At 45.3% G+C, this 22,576-nt stretch overlaps 1 protein-coding gene across 3 annotated transcripts in view; it reads left to right on the top strand.

Annotated features, from left to right (window-relative positions):
* The window catches only part of MGAT4C (MGAT4 family member C), a 235,212-nt gene that overhangs the window by 103,981 nt on the left and 108,655 nt on the right, over positions 1–22,576 (top strand). For 2 of the 3 annotated variants that reach the window (XM_075342429.1, XM_075342431.1), the window contains exons 2-3: positions 10,942–10,991; positions 21,675–21,743. The exons of the other annotated variant lie outside the window; for it this stretch is intronic. The gene's annotated coding sequence lies outside the window, so the exon portion shown is untranslated. The remainder of the gene's footprint in view (positions 1–10,941; positions 10,992–21,674; positions 21,744–22,576) is intronic. 3 annotated transcript variants of the gene reach the window in all.

Raw genomic sequence — 22,576 nt, 5'->3', positions numbered from 1 at the left:
CACAGAGAGCATCATGAAGACCAAGGAACACAACAGGCAGGTCCGTGTTACTGTTGTGGAGAAGTTTAAAGCTGGATTTGGTTACAAAAAGATTTCCACAACTTTCAACATCCCAAGAAGCACTGTGCAAGCGATCATATTGAAATGGAAGGAGTATCATACCACTGCAAATTTACCAGGACCCAGCCAACCATCCAAACTTTCATCTCAAACAAGGAGAAGACTGATCAGAGATGCAGCCAAGAGGCCTATGATCACCCTGGATGAACTACAGAAATCTACCGCTGAGGTGGGAGAGTCTGTGTATAGGACAACAATCAGTCGTACGCTGCACAAATCTGGCCTTTATGGAAGAGTGGCAAGAAGAAAACCATTTCTCAAAGGTATCCATAAAAAAGTGTTCTTTAAAGTTTGCCACAAGCCATCTGGGAGACACACCAAACATGTGAAGAAGGTGCTCTGGTCAGATGAAAACAAAATCGAACTTTTTGGGCACAATGCCAAATGATATGTTTGCGTAAAAGAATTACAGCTCATCACCCTGAACACACCATCCCCATTGTCAAGCATGGTGGTGGCAGCATCATGGTTTGGGCCTGCTTTTCTTCAGCAGGGACAGGGAAGATAGTTAAAATTGATGGGAAGATGGATGGAGCCAAATACAGGATCGTTCTTAAAAAAAACCTGTCAGTCTGCAAAAGACCTGAGACTGGGACGGAGATTTGTCTTCCAACAAGACAATGATCCAAAACAAAGCAAAATCTACATTTGAATGGCTCACAAATAAACGTATCCAGGTGTTAAGGCCCCTTTACACACTGCAACATTGCTAGCGATATCGCTGTAACGTCACTGGTTTTGTGACGTAATAGCGACCTCCCAGGCGACATTGCAGTGTGTGACACGCATCAGCGACCTGGCCCCCACAAGTCGTTCAGGGCCATTCTTTGGTCCTTTGTTTCCCGCTGCGCAGCATGTATCGGTGTGTTTGACACCGTTACAATGACATTGTTAGCGACCCAGCCCATAGGCGTGCTAACGTTCCCTTTCCAGCGAGGTCATTCTGCAGGTCCGTATTGCTGCTGCGTCGTTGGCCAGATCTGTCTGTTTGACAGCTCACCAGCGACTGTTAGAGACTTTCCAGTGATCCCGGCCAGGTCGAGATCGCTGGTGGGATCGCTAGAAAGTCTCAGTGTGTAAAGGGGCCTTTAGAATGACCAAGTCAAAGTCCAGACCTGAATCCAATCGAGAATCTGTGGAAAGAGCTGAAAACAGCTGTTCACTAACGCTCTCCATCCAACCTCACTCAGCTCAAGCTTTTTGCAAAGGAAGAATGGGCAAGAATTTCAGTCTCTCGATGTGCAAAACTGATAGAGACATACCCCAAGCGACTTGCAGCTGTAATTGCAGGAAAAGGTGGCTATACAAAGTATTAACTTAAAGGGGACGAATAATATTACACGCCCCAATTTGCAGTTTATTATTTTTTATAAAAGTTTAAAATAAGCAATAAATTTCATTCAACTTCACAATTGTGTCCCACTTTTTGTTGATTCTTCACCATAACATTACAATTTTTATCTTTATGCTTGAAGCCTGAAATGTGGGAAAAGGTTGAAAAACTCAAAGGGGCCGAATCCTTTCGCAAGGCACTGTATATACTGTATATACATATATATATATATATATATATATATATATATATATATATATATATACACACAAATATATATATATATATATATATATATATATATATATATATATATATATATATATACATATTATATAAACTGATGCAGATAAATAAACGAAGAATTTTTGTATGACTTCACTATTAACAAGTTCACAATCATAGTAAATGCATACACATTACATCGTGTGTGAAACATGCCTAATATGCAAAAGAGTGTGTGCAACATTATGTATGCATTTATGCATGTATGGTAAAGAGCATGTATTGCGTAAATGCAACATTAAATGTGCATGTTGGGCATATAAGATTAAAGATTTATGTATTGCAAATACTACCCCTGCATCAGTTTTATAATAGAATTGATCAGAAATAATAATGAGAACAAAAGCGCAATAAAACAACCATCTTAATTTAAAACGATTTCTGCTGATATGAACCGTTCACACCATTTATTCCTAAAGATATTGTAGTGGCAGTTGGAAACCTAAAACATAAAATGTGAAAGTACATAGATATAGATGCATCACAAGTCAATTACTCACTGGATTACATTAAAGTAGAAACAAGGATAACAGCGCTAATAATATGCAGAGTCGTGCTGCTCGGAGAAGGCCCAAATTGTGTTTTACTATGTGTCCCTATATGATAGTTGAGTAGCGGGGGGCTGGGTGTCGGCATGTGATATAATATTTGGTGCATTTGCAGTCATTTGATGCGAAGGTGGTGGTCAAGGGAATGATCACGTCACTAAAGGGAAGTACAGTATCTCTATTAGAATGTAAGGCTTGAAAGACCTAATATTGCTCAAACAGTTGTCTGGGTGACAATCAGGTCACCAGAAGTGACTATGGGGATGTAAAGTTAGAATAACTAATGCTCAGTCAATTTTACCTAGATGATGATTGTGTCACCAGAAGTGACATATTGGTATAGAAACTGGAGACTAAAGCTATGTTCACACTGGGCGTTTTTGCAGCGTTTTTAGCTATGGATTTGCCTTGGTTTTATTCAAATCCATGCTAATAAAACACTGCTTTTTACAGTCCCAGCAAAGTCTATGAGATTTCTGAAATCTCATGTACACACACACAAAACACCTCCAGGATTTTCCTGACAGTTTAGTGAACCACCTCTGTTTTTGCTGCATTATGAAAAGAATGAACATGTCAATTCTTTTCAGCGCTTTTGCCACAGTTTTTCAACCTAGTGACAGGTGGACTTTCAGATACCCTGGATCGGTGGGTCTAACTGGGTTAATAAAAAACCTGGTCCCAGCCCGGAATTGATCCAGGGTATCTAGCCGGCACTTAAAAATAGTGGTGGGGATAGGGGTATTGGAGCAGTTCGTTATATTTTCTGAATCTTTTCTGAGCGGCTGTACGCTCCCTTAGCTCATCCACTTCCCTGCTCATTACATATTTACTGCTTTCATCTGTGATTGGTTGCAGTCAGACGCACCCCCAGCATCTGACTGCAACCAATCACAGACCCAGTCTGCTGGTCTAGTGTAGAGAGAATGAATGAGCCACGCATTCAGCGGTGACCTCACTCAGGCTATTTATGGTCACAGGTATCGCCAGCTGTGACTAGAAATTACCTGAGTGAAGTGACCAATGATCACGTGGCTCATTCATTCTCTGGAGCTCACAATGGGCAGACCTGTTCTATGGCGCTCGTTGTCTTCAGATGTAGCAGAGCTGAATTATCGTGGGACCTCGTGTGGATTACGTTGGATCTGCAGGGGTGCGATTATGGGATAATAAAGTGGTGAAAGAGGGTGTTTTTTTGTATTTTATTTCCAATAAAGATTTTTTTCTGTTTGTTTTTATTTCTTTTCACTTATCACAAATTAGTGATGGGGGTGTTTCATAGATGCCTGCCATTATCAATCTAAAGGCTTAGTCGTAGCTGTGGGCTGTGATTAACCCCTGATATTACCCCAGTTGCCACAGCACCAGGGCAATTCAAGAAGAGCCGGGTAAAGTGCTGGGATTGTCCCATGGATGCGACAATCCTAGGCAACTGCAGGTTGATATTTTTAGGCTGGGCCTCTCCAGCCTGAGAATACCAGCCCCCAGCTGTGGGCTTTATTTTGGCTGGGTATCAAAATTGAGGGGGACCGCACACTGTTTTTTTTAAAATAATTATTTAAATAATAAAAAAAAAAGCATGGATTCCCTCTTATTTTGATACACAACCAATATAAGCACACAGCTGGGGGCTGCAGCCTGTAGCTGTGGGCTTTATCTGTGATACCCTTTTGTATGTTGCCACATTGTTGATAGTGGAGACATAGAAATGTGTCCTGTTTAGGGGTACTTAAGAAACTTTGCCTGGGTAATTTATTTAATAACCAATGTCTGCTCATTTGAGTTTATCTTCTAAAGCATAGTAAAAATGGTAATGTAAACTTTTCTGCTTGTGAGTAACTGTTTCTCAACAAATGCCAGTGTTTATATATGCACTAATGTAGTTTATACATGAAAGAGTGTAATGTTTGAACAAATGGTGTTCTCTGTTCGACAGGTCTTTTCGGCCTTTTGGATGGATTTATCCATTATTGTAGCATTTTGGAAGGATAGTCTCTCTCTGTAAATATAAGTTGCATCTCATCTAATCTCTTTTGTCTAATGGAAGGACTAGTTACTATATGATTAACCCTGTTCAATTGAGAAATGCGTAGTGCTTTTCTTTGTTGCCTTAGTATGGCAGCTGGAGTAGTGCAATAGACTATCTCTATCACGTTATTTTGTGAACAAATCATCAAATCAATCTCTTGGCTACTGTCATGAGTTTTAATAATCCCGGTATCTAGAAAAGTTAAAGAATTAAGATCATAATGTAACAAGCTGTAACTCAGGTGAAACACTATTCAAATAGGCATGAAAAAAAATAATAGGGTCCAAGGAGCCTCGCTAAATGCAAAAATGGAATCGATATATCAGTGCCAGATGATCACATTCTCCAAGAAAATACTGTTCTGGAAAAAGTAGTGTTCTTCAAAATGTGACATATAACAATTTGCATAAGGCAGGGCTACATTGGACCCCATGGCTGTGCCTTGATTCTGTAGAAATGAATTGTCCTGAAAAAGAAAATTATTTTCTTTAAGTACCAAGTTCAGTGGGACAATGCACAATTTTTCAACATCACCCCTAAAAGATGACTTGTATAATGTTTATTTAATAACTTCTATACCCTTATTATGTTGAATTCAGATGTATAGACTTATAACATCTCGTGTGATCAAAAATAAAGTTAGATGATTAAGAATCATAATGTAATCATGATGTGTGATGTCATTGCTAGTCTAAAGAGTATGGGGTCTGTGACTCTCCACCAACAGTTGATGTCAGGAAGAAAAGGATCCAGCTTGTTTAATATCAGAGTTTAGTTAGTTCCAATCTCATAGAGAAAACAGGAGTGCTTGTCTTAGCTACATATACTTGTATATGATGTGTTGGAAGTGATAGCTATCGGCCAATTGAGGTTTGGTCAAGAGAGATCAAACATATGTGCGCCCTCAATACAGAAACTGTTACTGCTTAAAGGGGTTTTCTGGTAACAAAGATGAGTGAGCTAGTGTATAAATAGTAAAATATGTAGTTCCCAATATAGATTTATTACCTTAAGTATTTTGCATACCCTGCAGCCAATGCCATGCTTGGTCTTTTCCACAATATTTTGGTCCCCTACCAACATAGGAAAATAACTATTAAGCAATGCTTAGAATCCTTAAAAGTAGGCTGAAATTTCCTATTTTATAGATATCACGTTTCTGTAATTAGCTCAATCATATCAAATACAGGATTACATTGAAAAATATTACCTAATTATAGATCACAAGGCAAGGGCACAGGGCTGGGCATGCTTACAAGGCTCTCAAGAAAAAATCTGTGGGCATGATTTAGAAAGACAGGCATTTTGTACCACGATCTTAATGACCGCAGGGCAAGAGTAAGATGCGCCTAAATCAAAAAAGGTTGCAAGCCACCTAGTGAATTAGGTGCATCATATTATTGGCATGCACTCTGCCAGAAATATTACTCCATTGACCCCCTTCACCCCCGGGTGATTTTTCGGGGGGGGGGTTTCTGCTCCCCTTTTTAAGAGAGCTGTAACTTTTTTATTCTTCCATCAATCTTGCAACATGAGAGCATTTTTTTTGTGGTACAAGTTGTACTTTTAAATGAAACCATAAGTTTTACCATATAATGTACTGCAAAACAGCAAAAAAATTCCATGTTGAAAAATTACAAAAAAAGTGCACTTGCACAATTGTTTTAGTGGTATTTTATTAACCGTGTTCAGTATATGATAAATACGATGTGTCTATATGATGCCTCAGGTCCGTATGAGTTTGTAGACACTAAACATGTATAGGTTTACTTTTATCTAAGTGGTTAAAAAAAATTCACAAGTTTGTCGAAAAAAGTGGAGTGTTGTGAATACGTTTTCCAGTTTGGGGCTCCCTCTTGTGGTCAGTGATGGTGGTGCAGTTGATGTGTGGATCCCAGTAACATCTGAGTGCTGATACAGTGGGTGAGAGGTTGTGTGACCTCAGGATTTTTCCATATCAGAAGTGCTGGTATATATTAGGGTTTTTACAGCTGCAGACAGTTGCTCTTTCCTATCCTTTCCTATAAAGATAGTTTGGGCCTCGCCTTTGCTGAAATCTGTCCTTTCTGGCTTTGTATTGTGTTTTTCTAGATCACTGTAGCCTTTACATGTGTGGGGCTATCCATCTATCCTTGGGAACTGCGTCGAGGCAGATTAGCTTTCTTATATCTCTATCTGTGAGATTATTTAGTTCTCCGGCTTTGTCGAGGCGTCCAGGTCATCGTAGGCACGCCCCATGGCTACTTCTAGTTGCGTGTCAGGATTAGGTCTACAGTCCGTTAAGTTTCCAGCCACTCTGTTACCTTTTTGGGATTCCGCCTTTTTTGATCCTCTTCGGTCCCTGAATCATAACAGTGGAGTACTTTTTGCGCCATTTTCCGTGACTCATAGCGTTCTCATTTTTCGGCATATGGGGCTCAGTGATGGCTTATTTTTTTCATCTCAAGCTGACACTTATTCATACCATTTTTGCACAGATGCTACATTTTGATCGTCTGTTTTTGCATTTTGTGCAAAATTGGTGACAACCAAAAAAATGTAATTTTGGCGTTTGGAATTCTTTTGCCGCTACGCCATTTACTGATCAAGTTCATTGATTTTATATTTTCATAGACTGGGTATTTCTATATGCGGCAATTCCAAATACGTGTTTATTTTTAACCCTTTAATTTCCAATGGAGCGAATGGGGGGGTGATTTGAACTTTTAGATTTTTTTATTTTTTTAAAAAAAATTGAAAACTTTTTTTCACTTTTTTTTATTTTGCTAGTTCCCCTAGGGGGCTATAAGGATAAGCAGTCTGATCGCTCATTCATATCTTCTGATCAGATGATAAGAGCAGCAGCGCTCTGATCAGGAGAAATACTGCGTTTTGTTACAACCGGCCCTCTGTTGGCTGTAATCATAATCATCACATGACCCTGTGCTACCATGGCAACCATCAGCTCCCCGTGATCGCATCACAAGGCCTCTGATGGCATTGGGGAAAAGCGTGTTTCCTGCTTTAAATCAGGGCCTTAGAGTTATTTACAGTGCTTAAGTTTCCATGTTATGTGTAAGACAAAGCATACCGAAACGTGCAACTTCACTGTATGCACACTGATATTTCAGGGCACATGCGCAGAACCATCCGGGGCCTAGAAAACGCAAAAGCCCAGGGATTTCACTGCTGCTGGCAATGATATAAAATACAATGAGGATGACACAGGTGGCGGTGAGAAGTGGAGGGACCAGAGCAGTAAAATAAGTAAAATAATTATTATTATTTTATACATATTCCATTTATTATGTCAGGGTTCTAGATTAACCCCAATAAGGGACAATAAATTCAAATCAAATTTAATTTCTCGGAAAATTAAGAAAAATGTAGCTTGATTCACTTATCTCTAGAGGTATGTATGTGTTATGCTTTAGTTTTTTAACCTTTTGCCTGCTCTCTACAGGTCAGCAAAATGGTGTCTGCAACAGACCAGCATTTTAATGGATTCATGGAGAGCAAATTACAAGAACTGTTCTGGAGAATACAGATTTTTGTAAAATTTGAGTAGAATTCAAATCCACTGCAATAAATTTGACCATCTCTAATTCCCACTAATATTTGTATATAAAATGTTCCATAGCAGTGGTCTCCGTGTTGAGGTTCTGTACCTATTGTAAAACTACAACTGTTAAAGTTCTGGGACACAAAGTGATGGTAACATTGAGAGCAACATGTTGGAGACCACTCATCTAGCACAGCCAGGCCTTGCATAAGAAAATAATGCACATATTGAAAAACTGTTGCTTGTGAACATTATAATTTGTTGTAATAATTAAAAGAAACACTGATCATTTTTAATTTAGAACATAAGAATATAAAGATTTCTTTAAAATGTGTAGAGCACAATATACTTTTTTATAACATAGGAGACAGATTCCTATGCAGTGGCTTCAACCAGAGGTATCTGTCAGAGGTAGACATCAGGGAAATCTTCCATACATATCTGTCAGCCAGATACTGCAAAACGCAGTGTGAAAGCAACCTAAAAGTTCCACTTGTCAGTGCTCGGCTCTTTTGTGAATTCATGAGAAATCTATGAGACATAGTAAGCACTGCTCAGACTTACACAGCTATGTATCTGATAAGGCGTTGCTAAAATATTTATCTTTTTGGAATAGTAGCAGCTATTTTTGCAATTTCATAGAGATTTTGTTATAAAATAAACATGGCCTCCAGTTTACATTGAATAATGTATGCTAGACGCTGGCAGTAATTACATCAGTTTATTCAGATTACTAAATTGACTCCTTAAAGAAGCATTCCCATAAAAGTTTTATTCTCATAATATATTGCATTCATCATATAATATAGCACTGTGTACTTACAATTGCTCCTTTTTCCCTTCTATCCAGTTAAATCTTCTAATATTTTTTGGCTATGACATCACACAATTAAAACAGATAAGCTGAATCCTTCTAAGATCTATGTAGAAATAGGAAGTATATTTTCCCTGCATGAGTCTTCATTAGAACGACAAACTGTTTATGGTTATCCATATTTGTAGTTCTAATGATGACTCATGCAGGGGGTAAAAACTTCCTTTTTCTACATAAAGCTTGGTGTTATGCACATAAGTATTCCAACAAGGGTAAAGCGGTAATATAGCTTATCTCACTGCAACTGCACCTGCACCCTACTGGTTCCTGTACAGACTAGTATCCCTATCTGCAAAACACTTTTATGGTTTTTGCATAGTTTGGAATATTATTGCTAGCTGAGACAGTAGGTAAAGCAGACAATTGTCTCAATCCTCCGCCGTCAGCTTTACCTTGGCTGGTTATCAAAAATAGAGGGAATCCCTCACTGTTTTTTTTTAAAGTTAATTAAATAGATAATTTTAAAGACGATTGTAACATCACAATAATAAAGAAAGGTAGTTAAAATCTCTGTACTAATTAGCTAGGCTGATATTAATGAGCAATAAGCATTTTGTGTAACTTTATGATGAGGTTTCAAACTTTAACTTTGTGTCTTGGCCTTCAAACCATATAACTGTATTTTATATTTTGACTTAGAACACCATTCCAGAATTTTATTTTATTCTAGAAGGTGACCCGATTCTAACGTATCGGGTAGTCTAGAATGTGTATGTAGGTTAGCAGATTGAATAATAAGGTAATGAATGGACTGGATGGTTTAGGTTTAATTTAGTATTCTTATAATTTTTTATTGGTTTTAAATTGACAAACAACAGAAGGAACCATTTTAATAGATGAGTCTAATGTTTAATGATGTCCATGGCTTGTAATGAAAGAAGGCCATGAACAGTGTAAAATGAAGTAAAAATATGCTGATGCTGTGATGTGGCCCAATGCTGGTATGTGCCCCCATGGTGGTGCAGCCACCATCCTGACATGTGCCGCCATCCTGCGGGGTAATGTGTGCGGGGGGCGGAGCGTGGCGGAGTGCGGTGGAGTGGAGCTGAGTGGGGCCATGGCGCTGAGGACGTCAGTGTCGGGGACTGCATGGCTGGGGACAGTTGACTATCCAGGTGTGTATGTGTTCAGTGTATACATTCGGAGGGCGGAGTGTGGGGGGTGGAGCCGAGTGGGGTAATGTGTGCGGGGGCGGAGGCGAGCGGTGGGTATGTGTCAGCTGGGTTGCCAGTGTGAGCTCCTGGGGGTGCAGCACTCACCGTGGAGTCGGGACTCTGTGTGGCTGCGGGGAAAAGTGTCGGGCGTCGTCCTGTCAGCCCGTAGTTCGGGCTGTTCAGTTAGCTGAGCCGTTGGTTGCAGACTCTTTAGCGCGCACGGTGTGGCGATGGTTATCACTGTAATGATGTCATTTTGGAGCAAGACAGACAGACAGATAGAATAAGGCAATTATATATATAGATTTAATTGCTGGAGTGGTGACAATAATCCAAGTTCCCTCCACTTTTTCTCCTACTTTCCAGTCGCTATAGTCATTTTTATCAGCAGCTACAGTCGGTTTTAAAAAGTTTTTGACCTACCAGATACCTCTGGTTTTTGCTGGTAGATCAAGAAGTCCCAAACACTGGGGTGGTATTTTAATTTGGTATGTGGGATTTAGTATGAACACACGTGAATTTGACTCATATATTGTTTATTTCTGAATTCATGTGAACAAAAATCTGATCATTTAATTAGTTTTTTCATTAATATTGGTTTAGTTCCTATGATTGCTTTGGTGGCCATAAAACTAAAGTTTGTGGGGATCATTTAAAGTTTTCTTTATTTTTGAGAAATAAGCCGTTAGGAAATAAGTAGTTAAGAAATATCACTGAAAGGAAAAGTGACCCAACTTTACAGTTATGGTTAGAAATGTCCGATCATTTGCTCCTAAAACTGCTTATTGTCTCCATGGAATCAGATAAACTCTGTGTACTCTGATCTTACAAGAATACACCTTTTTATTTATATATTTCTGTTAACCTAACAAAAGTGTGTTTGACATATTAGGGTAGAGCTGAAAAGGACTATGACTGCAGAATGAGACTACTGAGTATATTTGATGACTGTAATCATGAAAACATTACTGTTTCAGACCAAAGCTGTAAAAATAAATTTAAGTTTTGAAACCAGACCCAAAAATCCCATTTACTATATTATTCTTTTTTCTTTTAGATACATTTGGAAAATAAGAAAAAGATGCGATCTTCGACATATAGATAGAGGTGAGCGGATCGATTCATGGAGGATAAAGTCAAATGACCTGAAATTTACAGTTTCACTTGAATTCAAACATTCTGAGTTTCGATCTGTGGTTCAGAAAGTAAATATGCCTGGCACCATTTCCCACACTGTTGAAGCATCAAAGAGTGGGCTAATATTTTGTGTGCCTCCGAGGGTTCGCCATAATGCCCTGCAGCTATGACATCTTAAGGATTATCATACTGTAGGATGTCAACATATCATATGATCACTATATTATATGGTGATAAGTACCTGGGCCATCAAAGATAAGTTTGTATGGAAAAGTCGTTTTCCATCTTGAGAGTGACTGGATAAGGCTGCATTCACACATCCGTTTTTTGCCATCAAGCACAATCCGGTTTGTGCCTGATGCAATGGATCAGTCGCAGATTGTGTAAAAATTGATGCGACGGATACAGCAAAAAGCGGATTCGTTTTTGTCTTTTTCATGTCAAAGGGAGAGAGAGCGACTTAATCATCACCGCACAAACTGGCACTACCGCCCCCATCATCACCGCACACACCGGCACTACCACCCCCATCATCAGCGCACACACCGGCACAACCGCCCCCATCATCAGCGCACACACTGACACTACCACCCCCATCATCACCGCACACACTGGCACTACTGCCCCAATCATCACCACACACACTGGCACTACCACCCCCATCATCACCGCACACGGGCATTACTGCCCCCATCATCACCGCACACACTGGCACTACCACCCCGACATCACCGCACACACTGGCACTACCACCCCCATCATCAGCGCACACACCAGCACTACTGCCCCCATCATCAGCGCACACTCGACCCTACTGCCCCATCATCACCGCACACAATGGCACTACCACCCCCATCATCACCACACACACTGGCCCTACTGCCCCCATCATCACCGCACACACCGGTACTACCGCCCCCATTATCATCGCACACACCGGCACTACCGCCCACATCATCACTGCACACACCGTCACTACCGCCCCCATCATCACCGCACACACCGGCACTACTGCCACCATCATCACTACACACACTGGCACTAATGCCCCCATCATCAGCGCACACATTCAAGCACTACCGCTCCCATCATCACCGCAGACATCCGCACTACCGCCCCCATCATTAGCACACAAACGCAGGGACTACCGCCCCCATCATCATCATACACACGCAGGCACTACTGCCCCGATCATCACCGTACACATGCAGGCACTACCGCACCCATCATCACTGCACACGCTGACACTACCTGAGTGACGTCACCACTGACAGCGTGACTCACTTCAGTTGCTGCGTGGAGCTGACAGAGAGTGGTCAAGGTCTGTGACCGCTCTCTGTCAGCTTCCAATGTAGCAGAGCTGAAAGCGTCGTGGGACCTCTCTGGATTACGTCGGACCTGGAGGGGTATTTGGGGATTTTAATAAAGTGGTGAAAGAAGGTGTTTTTTTTTGTCTTTTATTTCAAGTAAAGGATTTTTTCGGGTGTATGTGTTTATTTACTTTTCCTTACAGGTTAATCCTTGGGGGCGTCTCATAGATGCCTGCCATGATTAACCTAGGACTTAGTGACAGCTATGGGCTGCTATTAACTCCTTATTACCCCGATTGCCACAGTCCAAGGGCAATTCAGGATGAGCCGGGTAGAGTCCCTGGACTGTCGCATCTAATGGATGCGGAAATTCCGGGCAGCTGCTTGCTGATATTTTTAGGCTGGGGGGCTTCCCATAACATGGAGCTCCCCATCCTGAGAACACCAGCCTTCAGCCGTGTGGCTTTATCTTGGCTGGTATCAAAATTGGGGGGGAATGCACGCCGTTTTTTTTTTAATTATTTATTTATTTATTGTACTGCATGATATAGACTCACCCACCGGCAGCTGTGATTGGTTGCAGTGAGCAAGCTGTCACTCAGCCTGGGGGCATGTCTGACCGTAACCAATCATAGGCGCTGGTGGACGGGGGAAGCAGGGAATACGAAATGGAATGAGCGGCCAGCATTTTCAAAAGAGGAGAAGCCGCCAGAGCAGTGTGACAGCTGTGCAGTGCCGCGCCAGTGATCGGTGAGTATGAGAGAGGGGTTGAGAGGGAGAGACCAACCAACAGAGAGCGAGAGAGACCGACATTAACAGAGAGGGAGAGAGACCAACAGACAGAGAGAGAGAGAGGCCAGAAATGAATTCACATCTCATCTGAGCATGCTCAGATTAAAAATCGGATCCATCACTGGAATGTGTTTTTTTACGGATAACACCCATAAGCTTCCATTATACAACATGCCGGATGGCGCGGGATCCGGCGTGGTCCAGTTTTTTGCCGGAGACAAAAAACGCTGCATGCTGCGTCCTTTTCGGCAGCCGGACCAAGAAATTTTGCCGGATCCGGTGGACGCCGCTTACAACACAAGGCTATCCAGCAAAATCCGGCACTAAAACAAGTCAATGGGGAATAAAACGGATCCGGCGCCAGATCCGTTTTATCCGTTTTTTGCCGGATTGTGCCTGACGGCAAAAAACAAATGTGTAAAAGCAGCCTAAGTCTCTCTCGCTCTCCTGTAGAGTATACGCTCTTATGGTCAGCAGGGACCTCTCTCTCTCCTGCAGAGTGTAAGCTCATATGGTCAGCAGGGTCTTCTCTCTCTCTTTCTCTCACCTGTGGAATGTAAGCTTGTAGGTCTTACATTCCTTGATCAGTATTACTTGATCAATGATGTCTTCTTGCACAAGAAACTCTTTCTCTCTCTCCTATATTGTGTAAGCTCATATGGCTGGCTGGGTTCTTTCTCTTTTCTCCCCGGTTATTTCACGAGTAATTATAAGTAGTGATGCGTGAGCCCTAATATGCTGAGGTGCTCGTTACACAAATTAACTGCTTGGGTGCATGACTCGTGTAATAAATATTATAGCAGTCAATTGGAAACTCAATTATTTTTCCAGAAGACACTCCCAGGATGTCTGGGGTGGGGGCAGAAAAATTGCTGAAATGGATGGAAACAGTACTCAAATGGAAAAGGAGCAGCATGGGGAAGATGCTGTGACTTATTTCTAACTCCCAGGTCACTGTTGGGAACAATGTTGTCAGAGTATTACGCCACTTTTACTAATTGCCAAAAACATTTTTAAAACCGAAGATAAAATGAATTTTACAGGAGAAAATTGTTAGGAAGCATGCTTTCTTGTATAATGAATTGTATATAAAGCAAATTTAAATAGAAAAGAAAAAAAAATGCCTCCTCCATCCCTTAGGCTAATCATTCACCCCATCTTTAATGAAGCATATGTCGCGGGCGGGGAGGAGGGTATCAGCACACCGCGCTCGCCCCCTTCTGCTCGGGTCCGGCTGCTCAGTGGTGGCTCGAGCCGTAGGCCGGATCCCGGGGGTTTTCTCGAGCGGCACTCCTCGCCCGTGAGTGAAAGGGGTTGTTTGTTGGGTGCGGGGATTGTTATAGTTCGTGACGCCACCCACGGTTGTGGTGATTTCACCACCGCTGCTCAATGCGAGGGTCCCGGGGATGGTGATGCGGAGCAGCCAGGTGTTGTGTTGCCCCTCCGTGGGCAGGGGTTGGTGATCCCGGGGCCCGGTGGTGGTTTGTGAGGTGCGGGGCCTGGTGGGCGCAGGGACGCGGGGGCAGCGCTGTGCCTTGCGGCACTGTGGTACTCACTCAGCCTGAGACACGGACACAGTTTGTACGGTAAACCAAACGGCTGGTAGGACGGTCCCACAGACGGCTGCACCTGCACTCCCGGTAGGTGACGGTGATGTCCCTCTTCCTTGCACCTATGGTTGACTTGTGGTAGCGGTGGATTCCCTCTGGTTACCCGCTCCCCGACTACAATCTGGGCCGGAGGAGCTCTACACTTTGCCCGCAGGCGCTGGCCCTGAGAAACTGGTGCCTTGGCGGTGGCGGTGTCTCTCTGCTTCAGGTTGAGCTGTTGCCTTCAATCGGGACTTGGTTGCTGGGGGATCTACGTCCCCTTTGCTGACGGATTCGGCAAATTTGGCGACTCCTAGCCTTGCCGGGGTCCGAGAGGCCCCTGCCCTGGTGCTGACTGTCTTTCGGAACACTGCTCCAGACCACCGGGCACACAGCCAACGGGGTCCTTCCAGGAACTTCCAAATGGTCCCACTCCAGACGGTCACCGCCGTTGCTGACCTTGCTGTTCTGGCCCTACACAAAGCTGGACCCTTCAGGCTTTCCTTTCTTCTTGTCACCTCACTTGCTTTCCTCCTTTACCACTTCTCTACTTTCACTGCTTGTTTACTCTTTTCTAGCCCTCAGCTAGACTTCACTCTTGCCCTACCCGGGGCTATCTGCCTGGTACTTCCCGCCTCCAGAGCTGTGATCTCCTTGGTGGGCGGAGCCAACCGCCTGGCCCACCCCCTGGTGTGAATCATCAGCCTCTGGAGGAGGGCAACAAGGATTTGTAGTTTAGCTGTGATGTGCCTACCTGGACTGTGGGGTGTGGTGGTGTTGTGACCTGTGACCCCTGGCTTGCCCAGGGCGTCACATTCCCCCTTAGCAAAATGCAGACCGTCCGCGGGCTGCCGTCCTACACCGGTTTTATTTTTCTGAAAAAGATAACATTTGGAAAATCAACATATAACATTTTTAATAACTCTTCCCAAGACGGGAGGCACATTTCTTAAACGTTGCAACGGTTTACGGTTACGGTTTCCGCTCTCTCCCGCCCAAGTAACCTGGCCCTGATGCTGCCCCTAAAGCCCAGGCAGCACCCCTTGACCCACAGTCCAGCACACGGTACCTGAGCGGGATCTGTCCTTCCCTCCAGAGGGTAGCCACCGGTTCCTTTGGTGGCTGGGCCCCAGCCTGCTCTGCTGAGGGACCTCCCTCCAACCTGCCTCTCCGGAGGCGGCATTGCGGAAAACGGTAACGGTAACCAACATATTTACAAGCCACTAACGTCTGTGGTTGCCCTGCAAGTTCACGGGCTTGTCCATGGATAGTTCCCATGCATTTTTAAACGGTCCCCACGGGGACAACGGTGCCGGCTCCGGCCGGTTCAATCACAACAGACAATCTGGTGAAAACTCGGTAATTATCATTCTTCATTTTTCAAACTTTCAACAAACAAACTGTGGTGGTCCCAACGGGGACTGGACAACGGTGCTCCGCTGCCCTACTCCGGTCCCTCTGCTGCTTCATCTGAGGGAGGGGGTGCAGGGCTCACCTTGCTCTCTTTGCTGCTCCTGAGCTTTACATCCAGGGCAAACCACCCCCTCTCTCCGCAGTGTCGGATGTACCGCACCATGTCTCCCGGTATGAGGTTTCGGCCAGGATGCTCCTCGGGGAGGTGGGCATTCACGTCCCGCCGGGCTACAAACACTTCGGCCTCCAGGCCCGGTTCATATATAAACCCGTAGCCCCGGCGGACATCAAACCGCCTCACCTGCCCCTCGTACAACGGGCCCCGGACACGGAAGGTCGCTTGCCGCAGATTTTCTTTTTCCCGAATGGCTCGGGCCACCAGCTCGGCTTTCCTTCTCTCCCTCTCCGCGATCTCCAGGCCCAGCTTTGTCGGCTCCCTTTCCCAATATGGCGCTGCTGCCAGCTCCGGCGCACGGGTCGGGCCCCGCGGGACATCCAGAACGTTACCCACTGTCAGGAAGGTGGGCGGCGTATCCCGCGGTGTCATGGCCTTGGGCGCTGCCCTGCAGCAACAACCCGGCGCCACCTCAGCCGAGGTGTGGGGAATGGGCACAGGGGCTTTCCGCAGCTGGGCCTTCGGCTCGGAGCGGGTCATCGGCTCCGGCTCGGGAAACTGCTCGGGGACTGTCTCTGGCACAATCTTCGGGGCCTTCCATGGCAACACGTCCGGTTTGCTACGGGCTCCGGCTACAGGTCGGTCCGCTGGGGCGGACGGGCTGGGTATCGCTACCGGTGGCGGTGGTAGCGGGCCTAGTGGCGGGGTCACGGCCTCCGAGACGGGTGGCGAGGGAGGCAACGGGGGGAGAGGGCTTGGACCGGGTCCCTCAGCCGCAGCGACCGGTCCCTCCGGGACATAGGGGCGTGGGTCACTCACCCTCCCTTCCTCCGCTTCCTCCTCGCGTCTCCGCACGGTGGCTATAACGTCCGCCATGTCGGTCTCCCACTCCTCCAAGAGGAGCTGCATCTTGACCTGCAGCCTTAGGTGGAGCTTCGCGGTCCGGATTTCCACCCACGCTGCGGTTCCCGGCGCGGGGGCCACGGTGTTTCGGGATGGCATCCACATGGTGACTTTCTCTCTTTCTTCCAGGAACGGTATGTTTGCAGGGTCCTGGCGTCCCTGCTTTTATAGCCGCGACTACATGCGGCCAGCCGCCATCGCGTCCCCCTTAGCTCTTTCCGGCCCCTCCTCTCTTGGGGCGGGGTCTTAGCCTTCGCGCCTCTACTGCTCGAGAAGACGCTCGAGCGGGAACTTTTCGCGCCAAAGATGGCGGCTTCTGAAATTTTTCTGCCGGATACCTCCGGCGGTAACAAGGCGTACCTCCACCAGACGGCAGAGCGGTAAGATCCTGTTCGTGACGCCAAGTTGTCGCGGGCAGGGAGGAGGGTGTCAGCACACCGCGCTCGCCCCCTTCTGCTCGGGTCCGGCTGCTCAGTGGTGGCTCGAGCCGTAGGCCGGATCCCGGGGGTTTTCTCGAGCGGCACTCCTCGCCCGTGAGTGAAAGGGGTTGTTTGTTGGGTGCGGGGATTGTTATAGTTCGTGACGCCACCCACGGTTGTGGTGATTTCACCACCGCTGCTCAATGCGAGGGTCCCGGGGATGGTGATGCGGAGCAGCCAGGTGTTGTGTTGCCCCTCCGTGGGCAGGGGTTGGTGATCCCGGGGCCCGGTGGTGGTTTGTGAGGTGCGGGGCCTGGTGGGCGCAGGGACGCGGGGGCAGCGCTGTGCCTTGCGGCACTGTGGTACTCACTCAGCCTGAGACACGGACACAGTTTGTACGGTAAACCAAACGGCTGGTAGGACGGTCCCACAGACGGCTGCACCTGCACTCCCGGTAGGTGACGGTGATGTCCCTCTTCCTTGCACCTATGGTTGACTTGTGGTAGCGGTGGATTCCCTCCAGTTACCCACTCCCCGACTACAATCTGGGCCGGAGGAGCTCTACACTTTGCCCGCAGGTGCTGGCCCTGAGAAACTGGTGCCTTGGCGGTGGCGGTGTCTCTCTGCTTCAGGTTGAGCTGTTGCCTTCAATCGGGACTTGGTTGCTGGGGGATCTATGTCCCCTTTGCTGACGGATTCGGCAAATTTGGCAACTCCTAGCCTTGCCGGGGTCCGAGAGGCCCCTGCCCTGGTGCTGACTGTCTTTCGGAACACTGCTCCAGACCACCGGGCACACAGCCAACGGGGTCCTTCCAGGAACTTCCAAACGGTCCCACTCCAGACGGTCACCACCGTCGCTGACCTTGCTGTTCTGGCCCTACACAAAGCTGGACCCTTCAGGCTTTCTTCTTGTCACCTCACTTGCTTTCCTCCTTTACCACTTCTCTACTTTCACTGCTTGCTTACTCTTTTCTAGCCCTCAGCTAGACTTCACTCTTGCCCTACCCGGGGCTATCTGCCTGGTACTTCCCGCCTCCAGAGCTGTGAGCTCCTTGGTGGGCGGAGCCAACCACCTGGCCCACCCCCTGGTGTGAATCATCAGCCTCTGGAGGAGGGCAACAAGGATTTGTAGTTTAGCTGTGATGTGCCTACCTGGAGTGTGGGGTGTGGTGGTGTTGTGACCTGTGACCCCTGGCTTGCCCAGGGCGTCACACATACACACACAAACAGGAATTAATATCTAATATCATGACAACAGATGTCCAGAACTGAATCACACCACAAGAACCACTTTGGAGTAATCCCTGGAGAATGAAATCAGCCTAAGTGACAAAATGAGGGGCTACATGATAAGAGTCTTCAGTAGAGATGGGTAGTCGAGCTGGGCTATCAGACAGTCACCTTTGTTATGACCTAAGTTATAAAACCAAACCATAACCTAAACAATGAATGCCATTTAAAAAAAAACAAATCAAGGAAATAAAAAGGTCTGTAAAGGCCCTGTCACACACAGAGATAAATCTTTGGCAGATCTGTGGTTGCAGTGAAATCATGGACATGATGTTCCATTTGTACACAGCCACAAACCTGGCACTGATTGTCCACAATTTCACTGCAACCACAGATCTGCCGCAGATTTATCTCTGTGTGTGACAGGGCCTTTAGGCTAGAATCCCTGCCTAAATGGCTCTAATACAATATCTGTTCTCCAACACCTCTCCCTACACTAATTGCAGCTAATAGTGGTGTTATTATGGTAAAGGGTAGAATAGATTTTTTTTTAAGTAAAAGCAGTATGGTGAGTAGGGTTAGAATCCCTGCTTGCATGCCGCTAACACATTATTCCTACACTAAATGCAGCTAATAGCGGTATTATTAGAACATATAATAGATTTTTTTTTACGTTGCAGCAACAAGGACTGTAAAGGCCCCGTCACACTAAGCAACATCGCTAGCAACATTGCTGCTAACGAACAACTTTTGTGATGTTGCTAGCGATGTTGCTGTGTGTGACATCCAGCAACAACCTGGCCCCTGCTGTGAGGTCGTTGGTTGTTGCTGAATGTCCTGGGCCATTTTTTAGTTGTTGCTGTCCCGCTGTGAAGCACAGATCGCTGTGTGTGACAGCGAGACAGCAACAACTAAATGTGCAGGCAGCAGGAGCCGGCTTCTGCGGAGGCTGGTAACCAATGTAAACATCGGGTAACCAAGAAGCCCTGTCCTTGGTTACCCGATATTTACCTTTGATACCAGCCTCCGCCGCTCTCACTGTCAGTGCCGGCTCCTGCTGTGTGCACATTTAGCTGCAGCACACATCGGGTTAATTAACCTCATGTGTGCTGTAACTAGGAGAGCAAGGAGCCAGCGCTAAGCATTGTGCGTTGCTCCCTGCTCTGTGCACATGTAGCTGCAGCACACATCGGGAAATTAACCCCATGTGTGCTGTAACTAGGAGAGCAGGGAGCCAGCGCTAAGCAGTGTGCGCTGCTCCCTGCTCTGTGCACATGTAGCTACAGCACACATCGGGAAATTAACCCCATGTGTGCTGTAACTAGGAGAGCAAGGAGCCAGCGCTAAGCAGTGTGCGCTGCTCCCTGCTCTCTGCACATGTAGCTACAGCACACATCGGAAAATTAACCCCATGTGTGCTGTAACTAGGAGAGCAGGGAGCCAGCGCTCAGTGTGCGCTGCTCCCTGCTCTCTGCACGTGTAGCTCCGTGCGGTGGTAACCAAGGTAAGTATCGGGTTGGTTACCCGATATTTACCTTAGTTACTAAGCGCAGCATCTTCCACGCGGCGCTGGGGGCTGGTCACTGGTTGCTGTTGAGCTCACCAGCAACTTGTGTAGCCACGCTCCAGCGATCCCTGCCAGGTCAGGTTGCTGGTGGGATCGCTGGAGCATTGCAGTGTGACATCTCACCAGCAACCTCCTAGCAACTTACCAGCGATCCCTATCGTTGTTGGGATCGCTGGTAAGTTGCTTAGTGTGACTGGACCTTAAGGCTAGAAACACTCTAATACAATATGCATTCTCCAGCAGAAGCTCTCCCCACACTATTTCTGGGGCACAGTGCGCCAAGCATGGAATCACCGGGTCATATAAGTTATTATGGAACTCGCTGCCTCAACACGCCATTCTATTTACTACACTTGCAAGCTTCAAATGGAACTTGAAAACTCAGAAATGCCTATAATCCTCAATGACCCCACTGCACCACCACCGTGCGGAGCTGCCGCCTCACCACCGTGCGGAGCTGCCGCCTCACCACCATGCGGATCTGGCACCTCACCACCGTGCAGGGCTGCCGCCTCACCACTGTGCAGATCTGCCACCTCACCACCGTGCAGGGCTGCCGCCTCACCACCGTGCAGATCTGCTACCTCACCACCATGCAGAGCTGCTGCCTCACCACCTTGCGGAGCTACCGCCTCACCACCAGGTGGAGCTCCCGCCCAACCTACACCCCACCTACTGTCTCCTCCCCAAAATCCTTTAGAATATAAGCCCGCAAGGGCAGGGTCCTCTTCCCTCTGTACCAGTCTGTGTATTGTAACTTGTATATGTATTCTGTATGTAACCCCCTTCTCATGTACAGCACCATTGAATCAATGGTACTCTATAAATAAATATTAATAATAATTAATAATAATATATAAACCCAATGATGTGATGTGGCTGGGCAATCACAATGATGACAGTAGCCAACATGGCTATGGCACTACCTTGACTGCCAAGCAATCCCTGTAACATGAACATGCGGGCTGGGACTCTAGCATGGCACCCGAGCACAAGGATACTGTGCCGAACAACCCAATGCTCGATCAAGTACTGAGAATGGTTGCTCATCAGTAAATATAAGCTTTCCAGTATTGAGACTAGAGCAAATTTATTTGCCATAAGTTGAATTGTTTAGGAATATTTGGCACACCTCATTTCCTTTTACACACGTACAGTAACTTTCACTTATATAACTTTGTCTCAGTTGTTTCCACCAATAAATTCTGCTATAATCAATTGCAGTAACCTTTTTAGCTGAAACCAAAAAATTCTCAAAATATAATCTGTAGTAGTGAGTATTTAATCTAAAATTTGATATATTTTACATTTTTAGAATGAATGCAGAAATATGAAAAAAGTCTGCAGTTGATATTCAATTAAAGAAGACTAAAAAGTGTTAAAGGTAAGGAACGTTTCATATATAAAAAGTACCACTACGATAGAAAGCTGTTACATTAGTGAAAGAAGTGGTGCTACGTAGCATTGGTTGTGGCTCTGTAGGTTGTGGATCGGTTGTTCATTTTATAGGATCATGGAAGAGATATAAAAACCTTCATTAACTCATTGGTCATCAGACTAGTAGGCTAAACACCGTAATGACCGCAAAATTTTTCATTTATGCAATTCCCTTTATTCCTTTCTTTTTATTTTAAATCTTTTTTATTTTTCTGTCTGCATAGCCACACAAGGGTTTGTATTTTGGCAGGATGAGTATAAATGTAATGGATTACACCATTCATTTTAGTATACATTGTACTGAAAAAAGGGAAAAAACAGGGATGAAATAGTGAAAAAGTAAAAATAATGCAAATCTGCCAAGTTTTTTGAGTATTCATTGGTAAAATTGACCTGGAAGCAATCATTTTCCAGGTCCCTACAATTATGGTGATACAAGTTTTTCATAGATTTCTTATACTTAAGTGGTGAAAAAAATTCGGAAGTTTGTAAAAAAAATCACTTTCTGTCCTCATTTTCCGAGACACGTTTTGATTTTCATTATTTGTTAATGGAGCGGTTTGAGGGCTTAATTTTTTGCATTGTGAGTTGATGGTTTTATTGGTGTTATTTTAGAATAGATACGTTTTAATTGCTTCATATTGTATTTTTTTAGGTAAGTGTGGTACCCCCCAAAAACTGCAGTTCTGGCAAGTTTTTTTATCCTAACAATATTTACAGGTCAGGTTAATTACCGTATTTTTCTTTTTATAAGACACACCGGATTATAAGATGCACCCC

The sequence above is a fragment of the Anomaloglossus baeobatrachus genome, chromosome 4 (assembly GCF_048569485.1).
Source record: "Anomaloglossus baeobatrachus isolate aAnoBae1 chromosome 4, aAnoBae1.hap1, whole genome shotgun sequence".
Lineage (NCBI taxonomy): Eukaryota > Metazoa > Chordata > Amphibia > Anura > Aromobatidae > Anomaloglossus > Anomaloglossus baeobatrachus.
Note: the sequence above shows the minus strand (reverse complement) of the source record. Positions and strands in the feature narration are given on the sequence as shown.